General features: G+C 50.2%; 1 long non-coding RNA gene across 1 annotated transcript; it reads left to right on the top strand.

The window, feature by feature from the left end:
- Window positions 1–8,147: 8,147 nt before the first annotated feature.
- Window positions 8,148–8,700, top strand: LOC118168891. The gene is made up of 2 exons (XR_004751842.1): window positions 8,148–8,188; window positions 8,535–8,700. It is a non-coding gene; the product is annotated as an uncharacterized LOC118168891 (long non-coding RNA).
- Window positions 8,701–8,959: the final 259 nt, after the last annotated feature.

Below are 8,959 nucleotides of genomic sequence, written 5' to 3'. Positions count from 1 at the left end.
TTTGGGGGCTCAACAACAAAAGCACCGGGGCCAATTTACTCATAATCAGCTTTTACAGGCAAAAAAAAAAAAAAAAAAATCCTCGAGAATTTCATTCTTCCCATAGAATTTTATAGGGCGGTTCAGAAACTTACAGCAAAGATATTGTTTTCCATTATCTTGCCCAGGTTTTTAGAGCATTTCTCTAGAACCCTGTTGGTTTCAGCCCTGTTAAATTCAATAACTTCCCTAAGGGAGTGCTTTAAGTGTCAGGCTTGATTCAGTTATATAAAGGGATAAGGGAATAATCGTTAGACAGCGCACGAGGATGGGAGGAGTGGTTTTGTGTGGCACCAGTCTTATTTAAGAACAGTCTGAATTTATAGATGGGGCTGATGAGAAAGTTGGAAGCAACTAACGTGAGCCTAAGAGACAAAACGCAGGCAGTGCTTTTACAGCGGGCTGTGATGAACAGGGATACCACAGAGACGGGGGGAGGGCTTCAGATTAGTATTTTAAGTGTTTTTCGATGTTTGTCTTGGTTTCATTGAGACAACTTCCCACGTACTCCTCTTCCTATTCATAATGCAAGCTATGTGCATTGGAGCTTATATAAGGGGCTGTATTGCTTGCCTTGCAATTAACACATCCTGCAATTAGCAATCCAAAACACTCGAGTCTAATATTTCTTCTTACTACTAATGCCAAATATTTCTCACGTGCTTTACTTCTATTATATCGGTGTCCTTACACCTGAATTTATTATGACAGCGTGAACTGTGACTAATCCTCCCTCCTGCGTGCTGAGCACAGGCGCAGAGCAAAAAGCCCAGATCAGCACCTCTCCTCCCAGCTACCTACTGGGCATCCTCTCCGGCAAGGCAGGAGGTGGACAAACACGGCCCTCGGGAGACGTGAAGCAGGACAAATGTCTCCAGCCAAGCTCTGCTCTGGTCAGGAGACACCTGGAATTTGAGGAGACAGGCAACGAGGTTTGTTTTCCCAAGGGCTGGCAGCAGGGGAGAGGCAAATCCCAGGAGCCAGCTTTCTAAGGGCACGTGTGCACTTCAAAATGCTCTGACAGACACCTAACCCATCTCAAATGTTAAAATATATATATATACAGATAGGTTATATTTTGATTGTATATACATATTTTGATTTATATATATATATATATATATATATATATATATATATATATCACATTTCTCAGCCAGTGAGTAAAGAGACTGAAGCTTTCTGCTGCTAACCAGGGTATTTGTCAGCCCTTCCCAGACCTGTTTCACAAGCAGGTTATCCTCACCCCCACCCGAGACCCTTCAAACCCCAGGGTTTGCCAGCACCAGAAGGCGGTGGCACAACTTAGTGCCCAGGGATCACCAGCTCTTACTTCTGTACGTGTCGGGGAAACTGCAAGAACTTCAGGACGACGGCAAGAACTACCTGCACAAACGCCTGATTCATCTCTGGCGGTGCCTCGCTCCTCTCAGCCCTGCAGTGGGTGCAGATTTCGCGCTCCATTATTACAAACCCTTTTTACGGCTTCTTTGGGTTTATCCCTGGTCTGAGCGCGAGACGCTCCATTTGTTTTGGCAAGAACGTCCCCGAGATTTATACCTATAATTATACAGGTAACCTTTCCGACAGGGAATTTTAAAATGATCAACGCTAAAGCAACCTACGCATTAAATGTGATTAATAAGACGCCAAACGGCCGTGAGCCTGCACCTCCCTGCTTGTTAAGCATGTCAGAGCCGAGTGTCCCAGGCTGATCCCACCACTGCCAGGCTTCACGGGACACGTGAAAGCGGTGTCGAGTGGCCTTGGTCACCCCTGCTGGCCATGCCCACGGGACGAATGTCATCGTACCACAAGGCACTCATCCCGGGCACCATCCACGGGAGGGCTAGGGTATGCACAAGCATAGAGGATGACATCCATCTCGTAAGGCTTCATTTCTGAGGATGGAAGCTTCCTCCCAGCAGGAGCTGCTCCGGCACGGCCGCAGCCAGAGGGATGATGAAGAGGTGACAGCGGGATCACTAGTGACAGGAGACAGATGAGCACAAGGAGGCAGGTTAAGCGAGGTGCCCGCTCCTCCGGCGCACAGTCCTCTCCGCAGGATTGCCTCACACTCCCCAGGGGCACCTAACAGAGCTGCTCCTCACACTCACTGAGCAGGAACCGGCTTCACTTCCTACCAAAGCACCCACCACCCCTATTACCGGGGAAAACAGCACCTGTCAGGACATCCATCACGCCCCGTGGAGACGTGGGGTCCCCTCCTTCCAGCAGGGAGGGCAGCGTGGGCACGAGGCGAAGCCTTACCGTGTGCGGCGCTGCCGAGGGAGCCAGCTTCACGGTGTGCTGTGCGGGCTGCACAGCGCTATCCGTTACGGCCCGCGTCTCGCCAAGGTTTTACAAAGCTTGCATTTTGCTGACGGGTCACCCAAAGACAGTAAAAATCAGTCACAGTCAAGCTCACATTGACCTTCAGCCGACGGCTACAGCACGCTGAAATTACAGGAGAAACTCTGCGAGCTGCTTCCCTGTTCTCCTGACAAAGTTACTGCATATAAATTGTGTATTGATTAGAGGCAGGAAATGTTACTAAGCCTCTTTGGGAAAAGTGGAGGGTGGAAAGAAACACAGGGGCTGATGAAAGAGCTACTTTAATTAGGAAGGAAAACAAACTAGCTGGGGAAAAAAACAAACACAACCTCTCCTAAAGAGCCACTCACCACAGGCCTAGAAATCTGATCAGGAATAGCGTTATTTAAGGAAAGAAAGCTGGATTTTGGGACTGTTTTGGCTGGGCAACGGATGCAGGGAAAGGAGCTGGCTCCCTCCAGCACCGGCAAGGATGGAGGCTGGGGAAAAGAGCAGCTGCTCCTTCTGCACCTCCTGGCTCTTGTACATTGCAAGGGGAACTGATAGATCACCTAACGAGGGTGTAACGACCACGCTGATTTCTGCCTTCCAGCTCCAAGTGCTTGCAGGGTAATTACACAGTTTGGACTTATTAGCTGTAATTACTAGGTTCCCTAATCTACAGAATGTGTCGTTAGAGTCCTGGCAGCCCCACGTGGCTTAAATACACTCGGAAAACTTTCTGCAGCTTTTTCTCCTCAGCCTCAACCCTCGACAGCGACCAGAGGCTGTGGTTCCCTGACCTGGGACTGGCTCAGGGCAGGTTCCTGGGCTTATCTCAGAGCATGCCACGTGCAAGTAACTCTTTTAGGACTCCCCTACCTACCTGACTGGTAAGAGCCCAAGTTTCTCCCCTGCCCTGCAGCTGTCTCACAGCCCAGACCCTGCCTTCACCCCCAAAATTAAACCCAGCCTGGCAATTACCGCCCATCTCCCTTTGCAGCGGGGTGAGCTGGCAGCTTGGCCGGGGCTGGAAAGGCAGAGTCCGTGGGAAAGCCTGGGATTCCCACACCTCGGACAATTAACTTCTCCACCTCCCATTTCCCAGGGCAGCTTAGCTTTGCTGGTGCAGCCTTTTTTCCAAAATGCCTTTAATTTCACACCAATGCATGAATCAGAGAAACCAATCTCTCGGTCTGTCCCTGCAGAGGTACCCAAGGGCAAAGTTGGCTCCGCAGCCCTGGCCTTGGATGTAATGCCTCCAAAAGCAGCTGCCCACCCAACACCCCAAATCAGGCAGCTCTACGGAGCTGAGCTCAACCTAAAAAAACTGCAGAGCCCACACCCAAGTGCAGGGGGTGAAGCCTGAAGGTGTTTCCCCTTCAAATATTGAAGGGGAAAAGGTAATCAAACAGAACCAGAAAAGAAAAAAAAAAAAAAGTTTGTGGCCACGGCAGCAGCATCCCTGCCGCTATCCTGCAGTGCTTCAAAAAGCCGTGGAAGAAGAGGGGAAATCAGGCACTTGTCAGGAGTCAGGACTGCCTGGGAGAGCTGACCTCTTTCAGAGGCAGCAAACTCCATCCCCGCTAACAGAGCATCTCTCCAGGACAACAAAATGCAACACAGTAGAACATTAACTGATCTAAGGACAAAATTACCATGAAAATGCCATGCGTGACTTCTTGTTATGAGCACCTCATGCCCCTTGAAAGCAGTACTCACCTGGGGGAGCCTGGTGGCCACCTCACATCTCATCCATCCAAACAATAAGCTACCCAAGTAGATAAACCCAGGGTTCTCTTCCCTCCGGGGAAGACTCCAAGGAGAGTCCACTGAAGTCAGTAGGGCTCATGTGGGTTTGTGCAAATGCAAGAGGGAAGAATACAGGTGGCAGGCTTTGAAAGCAATGCTACAGGTATCTCTTGTGGTGGCTCTAGATTTCAGGCCACCAACCCGCAGGTCAGATGGCCAGCTCATCCAAAAGTATCACTTATCTTTCTGTATGCTTGACAATTGCCGCCTTGCTGCTCCACAGCAAAAAGCACTGCCCAACGCCTGGAGAAGAGAGCGGCTACAACGCCAATCATTAGAGTAGCAATTACTTATCTCACAGGAGCTCTGAGAGGCTTAATTAGTTAATATTTGTAAACCGTGATGAGCTCCGGAGATGAAGGATGCAAAACATCCATGGGAAGAGATGCTCTCAACCCAGCTCAGCCTCTGCCGGCTGAGCATCCCGTACCGACCAGAGAGCCCGTCCACTCCTCGCGGCAGCACCGCGTACAGTGAGGCTGAAAGACACCTAAGGGAGCGTTCCCTGCTGCGTGCTAGCTCTCTGAAACCCAGCATGAATATGACACTAATGACATCTTTCAGAAATGTAATTAGCCTTCATTCATGGCAAGGTACATTAGGGAGAATTCAGAGGCTCGGCGAAGTGGGCTCCGGTGGGTGAGAACCGAGGCTTGTGCTTTGAAAGCTGCATTAGGGAAGGGGAAAAAAAATAGAAAAGAAAATGTTCTAATATTACTTAATTACCCCAAGACATCCTCAGATGTAATCGAGCTTGGAGGGCTAAATGAAGGCAGCGCGCGTGAGACCGGCAGAGGCTGATGCATTTATAATGAGACCACTTTGCAAGGCAAACTAGGTCCCCACCGGGGGACAGGGGGGCGAAGAGGAAGGACACGGGGGCTTGGGGAGGAGCTGCAAAGTACCTGAAGAGCTGCCCATCTCCAGCAGCTTCACATGGAGTCCTGCTCCCTCTGCTTGAGGTGGCAGGGCAGGCTGGATGGGAGATGGATGGGGTACAGTGCTGCCCAGGTACGGTGCTCAGAAAGACCATGTCAGTCCCAAACACCTCTGTGAGCCCAGGAATTAACTCTCACATGGTCTGGATGTTAAAAAAATAAATAAATAAATAAAATTTTTAAAAGGAGACATTTGTTAGCTAAAACCCAAACTGGTTTGCAGCAGCATGGGGCAGCAGAGTCAGTGAAAGGATGGGAGGAAGGGGATGGGGAACATCAACCCAAGCTGCTGGCAGCGGAGCAGCAGCGCAGAGCCACGGCCCCAGAGGGATGGAAATTCCCAGCCAGCCATAGGCACCACGAGAAACGGAGCGTTTCGGTAAATCCACGTTATCTGTGCAAGGGGGTGGAGGGCTGAAACCTGCACCTCATGGTGCCCTTCCCGGTTGGGAGCCCAAAGCTGAGTCATTTTGGCATCTAGGCATCCTCCTCCTCCTCGGGAAGCCTCTCCATAGATGCTGGGATGGGAAAAGCAAGCACAAGGCGTCCTCAGGGCAGGGCTGTCTCCGAGGATGAGAGGGAAACCTTCCCTTCCGTGGCCAGGGCTTGGCCCCGTAGCTCCCATTAACGTTAATGGAAATGGCGCGGCTGAATCCCAGTACTAAAACCCAGCCCTTTTATCCACACCACCAGAGGCCCAGTGCACGCTCACAAGCCCATTCCAGCCCTGATTTACATACCGTACAGAAGGAGACATTAAAACCCCGATGGTTTATGGTAATTAATGCTCATTTAAATATTATACTGGTAACTATCACTTCCAATTGTGCTCAGCCTTGAAGGGGCTCTGCACGCACGTATCTACGTATGGGGAGACTTTAGACGGATACTATATCTTCCCTCCTGATTGCTGCTTTCCCAGAAAAAAAGATGTTTAATGTTTGCTAATTGTTTCACTTCTGGAAATTGCTGTGAAAAGCCACCACAGGAGAGCTGAAGTGAAAAAAAAAAATGTAAAGAAAGTAATAATGGGAAGCCCTGCCTGTGGCAGGGATGTATGAGCCGAACGCAGTGCTGCTCGGGCTGTTTAAGCACTGCACCGGGTGACAAATAGCTATTAACACTGAGCTCCCTGTCACCAGAGGAATGAAGACTACGGAGATCAAACAACCTTTAGGTGGGAACAAAATGCATTATTTATCACCAATTAATCTTTTTTTTTCCCCTCCTTGTTCAGTAGGGAGCCCGAGCAGTCAGACTGGGGCGGGAGAGAGCGGTGCCTTGCTGAAGACCAAGGGGACCCATCGGGCACCTTTGGTGAACCTTGCTCTGATCTGCCCTTAGTGACACCCAAACACCAAGGGGAAATAAATAGGTTGCACGGCTCCTGTGGTACCAAATAAAAGCAGGAGAGGCTGTTCCGAAGGCTCACAGAGCAGCCCCAGGAGGCCAGGCAGGCATGGCCCCAGACTGCAGTCAGCACCGGACCCCAGCACAGACCAGAGGATGAGGAAGAAGTGAAGATGCCCAACGCCCAAGCACCGAGGGCTCTGTCTCTTCCCAGCCCTGAGGAGTTTCCTCCTGCAAAGATGAAGGATGTAGAAATGTGTCCCTTAAGTAATGCCCAATATCCCCTCTGGCATCTATCGGATGGCCAGCCCCACTGCATCACAGACAAGCAGTTCTCTCTGGGAATATCTCCTGCACAGGACGTGGAAAAGTGCCAGTGTGGTTTCTCTACCTCCTCCTCACCTCCTCCTCCTCTCTCAGCACTGGGAGCACAGCCAGAGAAAGCGAGACCTGCGCAGCACACCGGTGGGATGCAGTTATTAGCGGCTGCGGCAGCTGCCCTCCAGTCAATCTCAGCACGTGATGCAAATGGTAGAGATCAAATTTTGTCCCCTCACCTTCTCAAGGTGCAGCTGAGCTCTGCGGAGCGCGTACGCTGAGCCCAAGGCCTCTCACGTTGTTCGCTGCAAGATCAGATGGAGAACAGAGAAGAAGTGTGCATCACAGAAGTGCAAACAGCAGCAGAGAGGGCACAGGAGGCTGGGAAAATGCACTGTGTGAGTCCTGGCCACACAGAACGACCAGCAAACCCACCCTCACAACGCAGACAAGTGATCAATGATCACGCCTTGTCCAAAAAAACTACCCAGGGTATTTGACAGCCTCATACTCGCAAACATTGCTCCCTTCCCACCCCACCACGGGAAAGCATGGGAAGCAGCAGCAGAGCCCAGGAGCTGTTGCAACACCTCTATTATCCTAACCATGTTCTCTGCCCAATCCCTTCGTGCTCGGACCTGTCCCTTGGACCACAGAGCTCCCATTAGAAGTACCCAGGGTTTTTTTTTGCAGGCGAACACTGAGCGATGCTGAGAGCTGTAAGCGAGAGTCCGTACCTATTCCCATCGCTTGACAAGGTCTTGCAAGATCCATGTTTGCATTAAAAAGAAATTAAAAGGTTTTCCACTCCACTAGCTTGCCCAAAGCCTGCATACTAAATAGTAAATGCTACCTATGAGGTTGAATAAAATCTTCATATAAAAAAAAGCTAGCAGTCGTTGAATACATCGTGAACAATGACATTGGGGAGGCATTGTTCTTCTTCTGCCTGATGGACCATGCTGAAACACCTGTTTCTTATCGTGAAACCGTTAATAACTGTCACCACTGAAATCGGTGCTGAGGAGGTGTCATTAAGACAAGTTATTCCAGCCACCGTCTAATTGAGAGAAAACAGCAAGGAGGAATAGAGGCAATACTAGATCGCCGATAAATCCAGATATACGTCAAAAACAGACTTGTCCGTGTGCCCACTGAGAGACCACTTGCCACAGGGGAGGAAAAAACACCCACCAAACTCTCTCAGCCCACTTATCTGGTGGCTGCTGCCTCCCAGACGTCTTCTAGCTGACATGAAAGACACAGCTGGGTAACGATAGGCAATTTCAGCTGGTTAACTACAGACATTGACCCCTTCAATTAATTCACGGGGGATTTGTTTCATTCCAATCATCTCCAAAAGCTGCAGCCTCCCCACAGAAAACTGCTTCTGGTCCAGCTTTTCTCCGACACCAACGGTAAGGGGGTAACAGGGCCGCTTACTCTGGGGTGTTCGAGGCAATCCTGACTCAGAGAGGAACAAGAGAAAGGACATTTTGTACTTGTAAGGGTGGGCGTTTGCAGAAGGCGACCCATTAGGGGCAAAAGAAACCTAAATCTTCTCAAAGAAACCTAGATTTGTGCTTTATGCAGAAATAAAATCCCCTAACACTGGCGTGAAACGGACCTGGGGTTTGTGGTACAGGACTACCCTTGTAACAAAGCCTGAGGTTTGACGTGCTGCTCTGCTTGCTGGCTGTACCCACCTGATCCCTAGGGTGGTCTACTGCTCCAGTAGGTCTCCTGGCTCTTCTCCTTCACCAGGAGGCAGCAACTCTGTCCCCCCAGGTCTCAGGCACGAGGCTATGCTGTCCTTTCAAAGGCCCAGCTTTGGACGTGGGCAGTGCAGGAGCTGAAGCTGCAGGAACTTGCCGCGTCTGCAAGGAGCCCCGAGAGCTCTCTGAAGTGGTTTGAGCACAGGCCTGTCAAAAAAAGAAGAAAAAAAAGTCAATTACACTGACATTTTCCATCAGAAAGAAAAATTAAGTGGAAAATTCCTGCCTAGAGTGACTCTTCGCCCTCAGCCTGGGAATCCAGGCTGGAAGCTTCATCCTCCTCAAGAAGCAGCAAGAGGCTCAACCGAGCCTCCTTCCTTCCTTTTGCTTGAAACACCCGAGTTTATTTTCCTCTATGGCCTCTCGCTCCACAGAAACATTGCCTGGAAGAGTATTAAAAGCAGCCGTACTTGT

This window comes from Oxyura jamaicensis, chromosome 6, assembly GCF_011077185.1.
Source record: "Oxyura jamaicensis isolate SHBP4307 breed ruddy duck chromosome 6, BPBGC_Ojam_1.0, whole genome shotgun sequence".
In the NCBI taxonomy this organism is placed as follows: domain Eukaryota; kingdom Metazoa; phylum Chordata; class Aves; order Anseriformes; family Anatidae; genus Oxyura; species Oxyura jamaicensis.
This window is presented reverse-complemented; position numbering and strand designations above follow the sequence as displayed.